Raw genomic sequence first — 15277 nt, forward strand, 5'->3', positions numbered from 1 at the left:
CTTTGACCGGAGTTTAAGTGAACCATACTCAAATGACCACCAACTCTGTCTTGATAAAAAAGTTATGTCATGATTGTATTGTCAGATGATTAGGGGAGAAAATGAAGTAAACATTGCTGATGATCCCCAAATTGATTGACCAAGTTAAGGTTGTTTATATAGTTTGGGAATTAGCAGTCCTCAAGCAGTGTTTGATCAGCTTATGCTAAACAGGCTCATACTCCACTAATTCTCTAGCTTTGTTCTTTGTTCTTGTCATTTGGTAACCTTTTTTATTAGCCACACACTTTTCCCAGTGGATTCAGTTGGAAGATATGTCCAGAAATTTGAAGAAAATTGTCAGTGCCTTTGTGCTGGGTTGCCCTGCTTGATTAGATCATGATGTATTGAAGTTGAGTTTTTGGAGGGAAAATATAATTCTGAGATCATATTTTATCCTTGATAAGTTTGTTTTCCTGATTTACTTTTTTTTTTTTTTTTTTGGAAAGACTTGCCATCTGTACACGGCCTCTACATTTTTAAAAAGTTACATTGACTTAGAGCATGAGGAGGTTCCAGTGCAAACTCGGCATCAGTAACAGAAAACTGAGTGCATGCTTTGCCATTGGTAGATTGTCAGTATAGTCTTTCTGTAGAGTGGGTAGCATGTTAAAGAGGTGTCACGAATAAGAACTTCTGGGTTTAGTAGTATGTCTTGTGGAGGATATCCTACGACTTGTGTACTTACAGGATCCTCTGTCTCCACATGGCTTGGCACTCCGTTGTAACCTTCGTGGATGGGAATCTTTTTCACAGGCTGATTCCCCTTCTTGAGGACAGGATACAAAAGACATTAGAGAAAAGCTCTACAGATTACGAAGTTCTGTGTCTGTGTGCTCAACATGGTCCTTTTTCCTCCATGACATATGAAGGAAACTAATTGTGTATCTACTTTCTTTGACTTTCCTGTAATCTCTGATACTTTTTAAATTGCATGATTTTATGAAGCTTGTATTCTTTAGGGAAAAGTATTACTTTTTTAGATACTTTTGTAGATTTTTGAATCAAAACTCAGTCCTAATGACTTTAAATTTTTTGTATTCTATAAACGAGTTTCATTATGATGGACTTGATTAGTCCAAAGTTGATTTTAGAAATTATCAGGTAGCATAATGTCTTCCCATCTCCAGGAGGCTTTCTGATGGACTGAGTCTGTAGATGAAAAAATAACTCATGTATGAATAGCATGATTTCTGAGAGCTTAGAGTGCCTTGTAGAGTTTTTTCTCAATTTCATTCTTACAGTTTATAAGCTGGGGGCCAAATAAATGGGACCATCCTTTTCTTTGGCGGAGGCTGTGGCTCTGATACGTCCAAGGTCACAAAAAGTCTATTGGGAAGAACAGAAAAACCATGTATGCAAAGCTGGACTCATGGTTTGTCCTCTTCTGAAAGGAACTGTTTTTCCTTTGAGACAACCTTTTGGTATTTGGGAAAATAATAGGACCTTAGATTTTTTAAATTGGCATTAAGTCATAGGAATTAAAATTTTCTTTGACTTTGAACACATTGCTGTGTAACTCAGCAAAGAGGATTGACACAGTGGCTGGGCAGCCTTCTTACCCCTTCTTACAGCATAAATTAATAGGTGGTGTTTATGTGAGTTTTTTTCCCCTTTATTTAATGTTGAGCCCTAATAGTTTGAAGCATTAGGATCCCGCCCCCCCCTTCTCTTTGCTGCTGTCTTAGTACGATACATGAAATACATCATCTTGTGTCTGTTTGTGTATATATAGCGGTAGGTCAAGTTTAGAGTACTAATGTCTGTAAATAAGGAATGACTGTTAGTATATCCATTAGGATGTTTATTCTTGCCAGTATAATCATCACTGTTGAGACTGAAGTCCCTGAATCTTGCCCTTCTTATTGCTTTCCAGTAGTAGGTAATGTGCTTGAATAAGTATGTGAATTGCTGATTGCAGCTTCATTCAGGGGACCACTGTTCAGTATGTGATGGAGTGATACCTGGTCTGTGTTAAGCTAGCAAAATGTTCATACTTTACACTAAATGGGTCCTAAATGATGACATTTCATCTGTAGACATTAATATGTATATATTTTTATATTGGCTCAAGCTGAGGTTCAGAATTGGATAAGAGTGATATTGACTAAAATAGTTACCCAAGAGTCAAAATGAAGTGAGGACACTGGTTCTTCAAAGGTAGAGAAAAATACTGTCTGATCTGCTGTTAGTGGTATCCCCAGTTCTTAGATTTTTATCCTTTCAGGCAGTCTCAGTCCTAAGATCTGATGAGCAGAGCTTATTACTCTGGCACGCAGAAGAATTATTGGCTCCAAAAATATATGTCCTTTTGCTCCAAGATAGTAAGTGGCTTTTGAAATAGCTGAGCCAATCTTTTTCCATAGCCATTCTCTTCCTGGTGAGGTTTTCACTCTTATCTTTAGGTTAGGGAAGCATCAAGCAATAGTGGTGGTACTGTGTCCTTTGGCCTATTTTCAGCAGATCTCCTCTCGCAAGGCTTCCTTTTCAGTTGGCTCAAAGGATTCATTGTCTTTTTGCACAAAGAGTCTGGCCAGGATCATAGTTCTTAGCACGGTCAAGTAATTAGCAGAGACCTATCACATGTGAAACTTAACATTTTAAGAATTGATTGGGAGGTTGTCACTCAGTTCTTTAACCCGAGGCTAATTGGGAGTGGGGGGACTGAAAAGTCTTGTCCAGGGCACTGAGAGTCTCTAAGTGTCTCCATTTCTCAGTCCATTGCTTTTTCTTCCTTATACTTACAGGGTGCATGGATCTTCCCCTCTCTATTCAAATATCATTCAGTGCAGCCTGTGGGTTATTCTCATTCTTTACCATCCTACAGACTGGCTATATCATTAGCTATTAAAAGGTTAGACCCATCAGTGCTCCCACTTGGCAGTATTTGGCTTACTTACTTCCCTTATAGTTTTTACTCCGCTGTGTTGTTTTCATCTGTGGTATGATGGCTGGAAAGGACTACGTGGGTATGGAGTAGTGAGTGACACCTTGCCACCATTCCCCAGTTCTGGATTGAGCGATGTATGTAGACCATTCCTGTTACATTATGTGACCACAGAGACTTGCCAGGACAAAATTTTCCTAAGAAGTCAGAAAAACTATTAAATGAGATGCTGAGAAATACCTGGGTGATACAAACTTAACAAGTTAGGCAAAGGACAAACATTAGCTTAAAATGTGCAGATGGAGAATTCTGTTCAGTGAATTCTAGAACTGGAAGCATCTTGGCTGTCGGCTAGTTTAAACCGTTTCCCCTATAGATTAGGATACCAGTGAATAAGATCCAGCCAGTTAAACCCTGGTTTGATGTTAAATATTGTGAAATAGGAGTTTTTAAAACATATTTGAGGTTAAAAGGACTGATATTTGATAGTGATACTTTAGTAGAAAAAAATGCTTTTAGGCTTGTATTCATAAGATTGCTCATTAATGAAGTGTTAAATTGCATTAAGACATTTTGATGTTGACATTAGCTTGAGCAGACTTTACAAATAGGGTATATTCCTATTTGTGGTATACCCACCTACCTACCATTCAGAGAGACTGGTCTTTGCCTCTATTTGTCTTCCCTCACATTGCTTTAATTCTTCACCTGTTCTTTCTTTTAACACTTCTCAAATTCCTATTTTGATCTTTTATCAGCTTAATTCATGTTCAGGCTTATTGCTATGATGCGCAAAAGTGCTGCTTTGCCCCAGTTTTGAAGACTTGGATCCAAATAATTTATTATATATATAAAACACAGTTGTGTTTAAATACACTAAATTTCTATTAGCTTAAACTATTGAATTCTCAAGAATGACTTTCTCAGACTAATGTTCACTAGTGTTCACCAATAATAAAAGCCCTAGTAATTCATCATTATTATATTCCGAAAACTCTTTTCTTCAAAAATTAGGGAGGCAGCAATAGTTAAAATTCATACCAGTCCCTTTGAGATGGTGGTATCACAATACAGAGAGGAATGGAGTTTGTTTTGATGCCAAAAAGCCTTGTTCTTGCAGTACCTAAGGGTAAAAATTGGAACTAGTCAGTTGGCCTATAGAGAAACCCTTTTGTACTAGTTAGGTATGAAGCTGAATTAAATAAGAAGCTTTGATTACTACACTTGGTTAGACTTGGTTGGCTTAACTCAGGGCTACAAACCCCTTTTCCTCCATTAAGTCATTTCTCTTAATTTGGTATGCTTTTTATCAAACTCTCCCCCTCTGTTGGAAGACTAGGTATTCAACTTCTTTCACTCCTAGAATTGAATTTAGCTAAGGTTCAAACTGCTTACAGGCTTTGCCAGCACTGAGTCCTACACCATTGTTCACGGAGTCCTATAAATGTGTTTATTTAAACTTCTTTCCAGTGCTGGGAATAAGGCTTTAAACTACTGATTCACCTTTAAAGGAATGTTGTGAAAATTGATATAATTTATGTTTCTGTTCTCCATCTTAAATCCTTTATATAAAAGATAGGATTTAGTTTTTTGTTTTGGGTTAAGCACCCAGTTTATCTGGTAACTAACAGCCTTAACCATGGATACATTGTCTTACTCAGAAATAGGTGAAAAAGGTTTGATGTATCTGTATCGTTACTGATTTCACATACTTTACTTTTTAGGGGAGGACCATAATCTGAAGCTTTTGATTTTAAACCAATAACCTTACTTTATGTAATGACTTTTCAGTGTGGTTTGGTTAATCTGGATTCATACTATGATTGAAGAGAGGGATGCTAGAACAAATAAGCAAATTAAGAGCAAGTCAGGACAAAAGCACAGTGGTCTCAGATTTTTCTTAGTGTGGGAGCAGTGGCTTTGCTATCAGAAAAGCTCTATATCATAATTGTTGTCCATGATAATGAAGCCCCTCCATCCTCTCCTACCCCTACCCCAAGTTTAAGATAGTTTACAGTCTGTGAACTCTGTCAATAAGGGAAATACATATTTCATTGATTTCTGCAACAGCACAAGTTGACGGTAGATAACCACAACCTTATTGGAGACTTACATTTATCTTGGTAAATTCACCTTGTACCCCAGTGCTGCTGGAGGAAGGAGTGTTTACTTTTTTTTAATTGCCTTTGGACAAATTAGTCTGGATAATTTTTCAATATATCATTGTAGCCTAGACTTCTATTAAGTGGAATGACTGTTCCTTAATTAACTCACTTTTTGGTTATAATAGTTGGAAACTGAAATTAAGCTCATTGCTGTTATTGAAATCCCAAATTGGCAAAGGCCAATATATAGGGTATTTCATAATATAATCAGCTTCTGAAATTTATGTGTTTTTATTAGTGCCTTCTGGTTGCCAATATTGACTCTGCTAGTTTACACATTTCCCTTTCCTGATAGAATATACTTATTTGTAACAATTCCTCTTTTTAAATTTTGTTACAACTAGTCAAGGAAATACAAAAAATACATTTATATTTACATACTTTATACACAGCCTTTGTTTAGGTTCAAGGAAACCAGGTAGCTCTAATTCCTGTTGCAGTTTAAATGTTATTTATTCATCTATATTTGTTTTATATCCTTAATTAAAACTGTAAGGTTACTCATTAATTCTGTGAGTATATTTTAACTATTGTTTTTCCAGTGCAGGTTTGATAGGCATATCTGAGAACATACATCTGACAACAGTTTCACATTCCATGATAGGTAAGAAGCTTCAAGTAAAAGTCCGTAGAAAGCACAAATCACGTCGTGCAGGTGTGTGTCTCCACATGTAGAAAGCACAAGACTGACAGCATTTCTTAGGACCCCACAAGTGCCGCTTGTACAGCCCACCGGGTGTTTGTCTTGGGAGTTGTGGGGGACCCCAGTATTGGAAGCCCCAGACAAGGAGGTATCCTGAGTTGTGGTCCTAAATGATAAGTGATTCAAGTGTAATAATCTGAGTAAGTTTGTACTACTTTGGTAGAGGGAGAAGAGACAAAAAATCAAGAATGTTGGAGCTATATTTGGGGGTTACTAGCGAAAATGGGGTCTCTGGGTTCTTTCCTACAGTCTGGAACTAAAACAGGGACAGACTTCTAGGCTTTTGGTGGGTGGAAGAGTTTGACAGGCTTTTGCTTTAAGCTGTAGAGCCGTTGGTGTCACTATTTTTTATCTTAAATCTTTAGGCAGTTTTACCTGCTATCAGTAGTTCCCTGAAAACATGGAGAAATTTTACATTTTAACAGGGCAAATACTACTTGTCTTGAATCTTTGTGTAGGTTTGTAAGAGGTGAACATATCTTTATTTTTTCATGTGCTTTACTGCACTTCATTTTAATAGAGCAGAATTTGATCCAAGTGTTCTGAGCATCAAACTAAATCTGAGACATATCTGCCAAACGAGCTACTTTGCTTTTCACAGGGGTTATAAGAGTCTAAAGCATTCTTTTACCTGTCCCATTCCCTGCTTCATGGTTAGAGTAGATGAAATCAGAATGCGTGCAGAAGACAATGTGTTTTCTTGCACTCCGTATTGCCCTTGTCTTATCCCTTGCTTTCTTTACCTGAATAGTCCCAGTTTATCAAGAATGAATAAATAGTCTTTGTCTTGGGTTTTGCCCATAGGTCAAAAGCTGTAACTCTCAGAATGGGAGAAAAGTGACTACCTTTGTTCCCACTCTCCTCTAGTTTGTGTATTTATCTTCTTAAGGAAAGACTTGGTCCACTCTGGTAATACATGGGATGAAGATTAAAGCTGATGTAGACTAGTGTCACATGTTTGAGAAGGGTTAACCGGAACACCTTGAGGGAGAGATTGCTCCTGTAGTAAAAAACAGATGTGTTCCCTCAGTATTTTAGAAATGTAAAACCTCTGGTTTGGGGGATGAGGGCAGAGGAGTGCCAGAAATGCAGGAAAAAAAGAGGAAGGTTTGAGGAACGTCTGGCTTAGCAATGTGTGTTAAGGCAAAGCAGTTACAACCTGTTAGTCCTATATAGTATGTGTCTGTATCTTTTTAAGTGTTGTTTTTAAATTTAAAATCATTTGTAAGAATTTAATGCTTTTGAAGATTCCTTTGGCAGAATATCTTTCATTTATAATTCCATGGAAAATTGCTTTAATTAGTCTAGGTGAAAGTCGTCCTAGCAGTGTAAATATGTATAATTAGAATTTTCTAATTTCACTTTGAGATCTCTTAACTTTTGAGTGGCAAAAACAAATCAACAAGTCTTTTGCTCATGGACTTTTCTGTGGCGTTGTTAAAATGCAAAAGCTTTATTTTTGTTAATAATGACATATTACATTAGTGTCAGATGATACGGAATCTGTTCCCTGCTTTCCCCCACCAATATTGCTTCTGTTTATAGATTGCCAACAGAGTTCAGAAATACAGCAGGGATCTACCCATTCTTTGCTTGGACATCCCATTTCCTGTTGCCCAGACCTATGTTGGCAATCACATATGAACTACGTTACGCTTCTCAGTGCTTTTTTTTTTTTTTTTTTGATAAGGTGGATATCAAAAATAGTTGCTGTGCAAAAGTTAGTAGTCTTCTTCAAGAAGAAAACCAATTCCTTTTCTAATATCCTGTGAAATCGCTTCATTCATTTCTTTATTTTTAAGCCAAATGTCAGCAGAGTACTGCTGCTTTTATCTAGTACTTTTGATATGTAAGTATTGCATTTTTAAAAGATGTCTTCGTTGAAATTGTTTTTCCTAGTGTCCTCCCTATTATGCTTTGTTCATATTTTCTGTAAGAGACCAGTCTGTGCACTGGGGTGTGTATTGTGTACATGTATCATTTCGTCAGTTACGCATTGTAGACCAAATGTGACTATAAATGAAGCTGTTGCATTATTGGTGAGTTTTTGGAATTGTAAACTGATCTCCAGTGTACCCTTTATTGTCCACAGTTCTTTTTTTTAAGGTTTGATTGATGGGGTCCATCTTCACATTGTACAATGTTTTAGTTGCAAGCAGAAAGTAGAATTTGGTATAAACCAGGTTATTTCCATATTGAAGGGAATACAACTGAAATTGTAGATTTAGGATTGTTAACCATACATGACAATTCTAACTTGACTATTATTCTAACCTACTGTATACAATCTGATTTTTAAAAATTGTAGACATGTATGATCTTGGTTTAATGTGTTTTTTAAAAGTGTTATTGTTGAAAAAAGTGGAAAAACAAATCTGCTTAAAGAGCTGTCAGTTTTCATTACTGACTCTGTAAAATACACTGTCGTGTGTGTACTGTGTGTACTTCTCCAGCTGCTGCATTAGCCTTCAAGAGTATTTGGAAACTTCAGATGAACCTACATTTCTTGCCAAGTATATTCCTTTCTGTGGTATCTTGTCCTGTAACTGAAGTATAGTAATTATTTTATGGAAATGTTATTAGCACTTCTGTACCAACTTTGAATAAAATGAAAAATTTACATTTCTGTGACTGAGTATTTTCAGTATGAACACGTCTGCCCTCACAAATGTACAGAGTTCTGTGCTAGAGTTGAAGGGGTTGTCCTTCACTGCCTTTTCTCTTTCTCTTACTGCTCCTATTTTGAAATAATTTTAAATTACACGAAAGTTGTGAGAATAGTATAAAGAAATCTGGAATCATTTTCATCCAGGTTCACCAGTAGTTCACATTTTGCCACATTTGCTTTGTCATTCTCTCTTAATCATACACTTTTCTGAACCATTTGAGTGCTAAGTTGCAGACACATTCCCCTCTACTCCTTAAGTACTTGGAGTATATTTAAGACAGTCACTCATAAAATCACAGTATAATCATCAAAATCTGGAAAGTAACAGTGGTACAATATTTTAATATGAAGTCTTGATTCGAATATTGCTGTTCCAATAATGTCCTTTTACAGCATTTTTTTTTCTTTTAAGTTCAGAAGCTTTTATGTCTCTCCCTTTTAATTGGCAGCAGTTCCTCATTTTTTTTTTGTCTTCCATGGTATTTACATTATTGAAGTTTAGAAGCCATTTTGTGAACGCCCCTACCCAGTTTGGGTTTGTTTCCTTATGATTAGATTCACACTACGCGTTTTGGGTGGGTATACGGCATAAGCAGTAATATGTCCTCAGAGCTTCACATTGGGAGGTGTGTGATGTTGTGTTGTCCCATTATTGTTGACACCAACTTTGATACTTGATTAAGATAGTGTCTGCCAGGTTTCTCCCCTGTCAAGTTACTGATTTTCCTTTTGCTAATTAATTTGTGGGGAAATAATTGGAGATTATGTAAATAACTTATTCCTCATCGAGCTTGAACTCCTGATTTCAGCATCCATAGGTAATCGTTGCCTAAGCAGTTATTACTATGATGATGCAGAACAGTGATTTTGTTTTTGTTTTTGTTTTGTTTTGCTATACTAAAATGAAGAGTTTCCCTCTTTCCCCAATTATTTATCAGTATGAACTCATTTACTGGGTTATAATCCATTACTGTCATTATTTTGCTCAGATGTTTCCAGATTTAGCCAGTGACACTCTGCAGGCCAGTTTCTGTGTCCTTCATGACACATTTCCATCACACACACTTCCTTATTTCCCAGAACAGTGAGGTGTTTTCATGGTTATCTTGTGCTTTCCCTGCCCCCATCAGGATCAGGCATTTGGTAGGGAATGGGATTTAGAAACCAGGGTCTGGGTGTGCTCATTCTTAACAGGGGTAAACATGCCTTCTCCCTGGCTCTTTTCAGTATACCGAGGTAGGAAATTCATACATACCTACTGATGCCTCCCAATTCTAAACGAGCACTAGAGGGTTCTTTTTAGCTTTCCCCCATTCTATGTATCTCCCTTCTCCAAGTGCAAGAAATCGGATAATATTGACACATTAACTCTTTTTTTTTTCCAATTCTACAAATCCTTAGAATTAAAGTTTTTGCATGTCAAAAAATACCTTTAAAAATTTTGCTAAATATGGAATTGTAGATTGGAAAGTGTTTTTCTTCAGAGATTTGTAAGCATAAGACCATTATTTTCCTAGCTTCTAGTCTCAGTGTTCGGAAATTTCATTATTACATGCCTTGAAAGTTTTCATTCATTGTCCTGGCCCTCAGTGGGCTCTTTCAATTTGACAGTCCTGTGTCTTTCATTTCTAGGATGTTGATTCTCCCTGTTTTCTCCTTTCTGGAACCCCTTTTGTTCAACTCTTGGACCACATGTAATGGTCTGGTTAATTTCATACAGTCTTTTGTTTTTTAATTTTCTTAATTGTCTTTGCCTTTTTGCCCTTTCTAAGGGTGTTTCTAAACTTTATCTTCCAACCCTTCTGTTGAAAAAGAATTTCTCAGATATTTAATTTTTCAGGGCTCCTTTGTTCCCCGAATCTTTCTTTTTTTATTGTCTCATTGCGTGGATGCTGTCTCTCCTCATCTCTGAAGATACTGTTTTCTCCTCCTGCAGTGTTTGTTTACTCCAGTTTTTCCCATGTTGGGCTCTCATGTCAAAAGCTTTTCTCAAATGTATGCTGATCTTTGGCTGTGGGCTTACATCGAACAGGATGGACTACCGAACGTGTGGGCGGAGCTCGTCAGCTTCATTGTTTGGCCTTGGTGGCCTGGCTGTTTGTTGGCTGACTCCTGAGGTATCTTTTGAACAGGTCAGATTCCCCAAAGAATATTCTTTGAGTTCTTGTCTGAACGATAAAAGGCCTTGGGCCACTATTCTGGAGCTAAGGGGGGAAAGAGCACAGGGGTCTCTTTCAGTATGCATTTTTTTCTCAATTTCTTTTTGGTATGGAACCCCCACTTACAGCTGTGTGTGTATTTCTTCGAATCCAGAGGTTTCTCTCTGTTTTGTCCACTCCAGAGAATAAACTTCCAAACATGCATCTAAGGATCCAATTATCCTTCCACTTTTGACAAGCCTTATTTTAATCTCTCACTTGACCCCCACTTTCAGAGGTGTACCCAGTGTAGCCAGTTCTCAGTGTAAGTGTTCTGCAGTGTAAGTGTGGTTGATTCTCGGTTTTCCACATTGCTGCTTTCTTCCATCCGCTTGCCTTCTTCTAAAATTGAATTGCTGTTTTCCCATCTTCCTCATTCTTGCAGAATTGTACCTTTTAAAAAAATCCCTTTACTATAGCTTTAGTAGGTTTTCAGGAGGGAGCATAATTAGATGCTTGTGTTGAATCTTCCAACATCCGGGGAAGTCCTGGAATCCCCTCTTCACTTAGCGTTTGAAAGTTGAAATTTCAGAGCCTATAGCCCATTTCAGCCCTTCCCAAAAAGAACATGTTGCCAACCAGAAGCACGGTTGGAGTTTTAAAATTCTGCTTATCTCTGTAAGTGCAAAGCTAATGATTGTTTACATTTTGAAGGGGCCTGAGAAATTGCATATTTCATTCTTCTGTATAATGCATGAAGCCCACCTACCAAAACATTCTTTTTGCTTGTGAAATTGAACATACACAGTCCATGAAACATGAACAGGTGTACAGCTTAGTGAAGATGTTAGTTACTGTTATTTGCGGTAGTTACGTTCTGCAAAGTTGCCTCTAACACTGAGTCAGTGAATATTGAGTCATTGCCCCTTGAGGAAGTACATGGATAGGTTCCTGTGAGCCTCTGGCTGGTCACCACATTTTAATTAACTAATTGATACGTAACCTCATTTTTTTTCTCATAAAGACATATTAAATATGTATTTTTGGTTTGAAATCATTGAGCTCAAAGCCTGTAATAGCATCCTAACTCATGCCCTGAATGAAGCTTATCTAATACATTTTTTCCCGTAAGGCATAGCACATCCTTCTTGCACTTAGGGACACTAAGACAGCACTTCACTTCACTCAGGGGCATTTTAAACAGCACCAACAAAAAGCACAAAAATGTGAAAAACATGGCACTATGTAGGCTGCAAAAAAGGCACCTGCTTTACCATGGGAGATCTGAAGCAAGGCAGAGCCTTGGTTGTTGGACCTCAGCTGGGAATGTGTGTATTGGGTGGCAGATTTTCCACCAGTCTCCACACACGCATGTCCTCAAATGACTGTGAAAGTGGTGGGAGTGCTGATTTGGGGGTGACAAACAAAATTGAGCTAGTAGGTGAACTGGCATGTATGCGTTCCACAAATGATGGGGATCAGCTGTATGTGTGAAGCAAACACCCATATAACTACCACCCACAGGAGCTAGAACTTTTATCAGTCCTCTCTCCCAGAATGTGCATTTTGCTTTCAGAAAGTTGTGCTTTTAAAGGGGTTTCTTACCTCCAGTCTGCTGCTTTAATTTGATAGTTCGGGTTCGGCCTCTGCAGTGTTACCTTTTCTTTAAGTATTTGAAGATAAATACACTCTTTAAGTCTCAAAATCAGGCTTCATCTTCTCCATTCTCTTGGGTATGCAGCACAGGACTTGGGTTTCAGACCCTTTACCTGTCAGTCTTATTTTTTTCTGGACAACTTTGAGGCAGTTGATATCCCTTTTTATATGTGGCCTCCTAGTTGAATACAGTACTCCAGGGTACACACTGAGGTTAGACTAGGGATGGGAAGTAAACACAACAAAAGAGGACTGCCATTTCCTTGCCTTCACTCTCCTTCCAGCTGTAACATGAAATTTCACTGTCATACCCTCTGGCAGACTCTCTGTCTAATCCTGTTGACTCTTCATAGTGCATAGAGATAGCATGACTTGCTGACTCAGTTTCCAGAAATTTTCAAAGCTTTTCAAAGTGTGAGTTTGGATGTGTAATATTCCCTCTATACGCTAGGAGTAGACTGTCCAGTGATTCTTGATTATGTTCCAAGAATCTTGAGAAGTTTGGAGGCACCTTTATGAGCCTGGCTGTTTCTTTTACCTGTTTATTCCTCATTCCTTGACTGTGCATCTGTTTTTTAACCAACAGGATGTGCTTTAGCTTTATTAATGCATCTCTGTCTTTTGAAAATAAAATGGTGCTGTTTTCCTCTTGTAGTTGAAGATATTATTTCTCCTTGAATTTTATGACTTGGCGTAACCTTCTCTTCCTTTTCAGTGAATTAAGTGCAGTTAGCAACTTTCATCTCTCATCTTTCCATTTATTCTTTGACTTAACGTATTCATCATTTATCGAACATGTTCTGTGTGCCAGGTTCTTTGCGTCTCCAGCAAAGATGAGTAAGATGCAACCTTGAAGAAGCTTAGTTAAGAAAGGGGACGCACTCCTACATAATTACACTTGGAAGATGTGTGTGGAATGAGAGGGATAACACATGGGATCACAGACGAAAGGCACAGTTCTCGGAAGCAGCTGAATCTTGAAGGATGTTTTTATTCCTTTAATTCCACTGTGCTTTTATACCCTGCTCCTCCCTGCTCTTCAGAGGAGTGTGATCCCTCAAGTGCCTCCTCTCATCACTTGAATTAAGCACCACTGCAGCGGCCTGGTCAGTGGACACACTGTTGGTCTGTTGTTCAGTAGGGTGTGCAAATCTGACTCTTGCCAAAGCCCAGGTTTCTGCGTCTATCAATGCGTACTTTAAAAAATAATTTCCTTGAACTCAGTCAACGAACACAGTTTTGCTAAAACCGTACACTGATGTTTAGAAGATTTACAGGATATAAACATGATTTTTTTTATAACCCTTTTATCTCCACTCACTCAATCTTTTGCCGGTTCTTAGCTCCCCTAGTCTTCATGTCATTGCGGTGCTGCCCTCCTCCTACTCTCTAAAGAGGCTGAACTGTAAGGTGAAGGCAGGGAACTGAATTGTGCATGAAGGAGAGCAATCAACAAGACAGGTAGCTCGATGATGTATACCTGATTCCTGCTCTATCAGTTTCATGAGCTTTGGCATTTCATTTACTTGCTGCCATAGTAACCAGGACTCCCGCCAATCTTCCTGTTTCCCATCTTTTATTCATCTGTACATGCATCTGGAGGGGGGGATGGGGAAGATAGAAGTGGAAATCTCCCAGTAAAAGGGTGTGGATTTTAGAATGTCTAAAGAATAGCAAGCATGGATATCTTGATTTTGGCATTGTTTCCAGATGTTGAAGTAGTATTAACCACAAGTAGTCACCTGTTGGGGTTGTCATTTCTCCATTTCACATTCAGGGAGAGCTCCATTATTACTGTGAAAGAAGCGGAGCTATTATGTTTATTAGAGTTGTAGGAGATCACTGCTGAAAATTCTTTATAAACTACAGGTCAGCCCGACTCACTCATTTTTGAAATGATGAGAAGCGGTGTGGTTCTTCCCTCTGTCTGCACCTGGAGCGCTAGTGCCCGGGATTCTTAAATTCCCAAGCCAAAGTATCAAAGTATCTGAGGTGAGACGTAGACCTCTCATTTTTAAAGTTCCTCAGATGATTCCAGGGTACTCTAGAGGAATGCCTTGGTGATGCTGCCCTTTTCCTTTGATTTACCCAAATCGTGAAAGGGATAGTTGCTTGTATGTAATTAAGCCTCCAGATTTGGCCTTAAATAACATTTGATTGATATTCTTTGACTTGAGACCTGGGAAACAAGTGGATTATTTTAGGAACAAAACTGCATTATAGTTGAACTACACAGAATTGCTGTTAACCTAGGCCCATAAGTAACTGACAACTAGTAAATTCATATAAAGTTGGATCTCATGTAATCATGACTTTGTTTTTGCTCTGTGAGTTAGTTCTTTAAATTTATTCCTTTCTAACCTTTTGATACCAAGGCTCGTATCGATATCTTCCTGTGGGCTAGCTGCAGGGGTCCCTTGGATGCCTACTGCATTTTGTAGCTGAAGTTACTTCACTGGTCATCCTGCTACCTTTACATTGGCAAATTCAGCCATGCTATGAAGTGTGACTCCCTTCTCTGCTTTATTATTTGCCCTTTGTTACTGGCACACATTAGTATGCGTGGAACTCAGGAGTCATTGGACTCTTGCTCCTGATTTTTTTTTTTTCTTCCATTCTTCCCTGGGTTCTTTTTATTTTCATCACATGCCCCAAAGAATACATTTTTATGTCTGATTTCCCAGTTTTCAGGAATCCCAGTTCTGGCTGCATGGCTATAGAATATTGTCACATTCCTTTGATGTTTCTCATCCCCTTGATTTCATTGGCCACTGTGTTCTCAGGGCCAGCCTCAGCCTTGTCCTGTCACATCTCCTTGGTTGGCTCTGATTCTAGAACCAGTGATCTTGAGGCCCCTGACGTACAGATTTCCGGTTTTTCTCTGATTTCCAAGACACGGAGCAGCCAACATAACAGCTCATGATGCTGGAAGTACAGCTTGCAAGACTCTTTCAGTAACCCCTGAGCTATGCATCGAGACCTCTCTGATTATTATTAAAAAGCTATATGGATGTGGAGTTA

The 15277-nt window shown here is 38.3% G+C and overlaps 1 protein-coding gene across 1 annotated transcript in view; it reads left to right on the forward strand.

Annotated features, from left to right (window-relative positions):
- MRPS6 (mitochondrial ribosomal protein S6) overlaps nt 1-15277 on the forward strand; it is a 66854-nt gene that overhangs the window by 26327 nt on the left and 25250 nt on the right. The window lies entirely within an intron of this gene.

This window comes from Mirounga leonina, unplaced genomic scaffold (assembly GCF_011800145.1).
Source record: "Mirounga leonina isolate KUSES-001 unplaced genomic scaffold, KU_Mleo_1.0 Mir_172, whole genome shotgun sequence".
In the NCBI taxonomy this organism is placed as follows: domain Eukaryota; kingdom Metazoa; phylum Chordata; class Mammalia; order Carnivora; family Phocidae; genus Mirounga; species Mirounga leonina.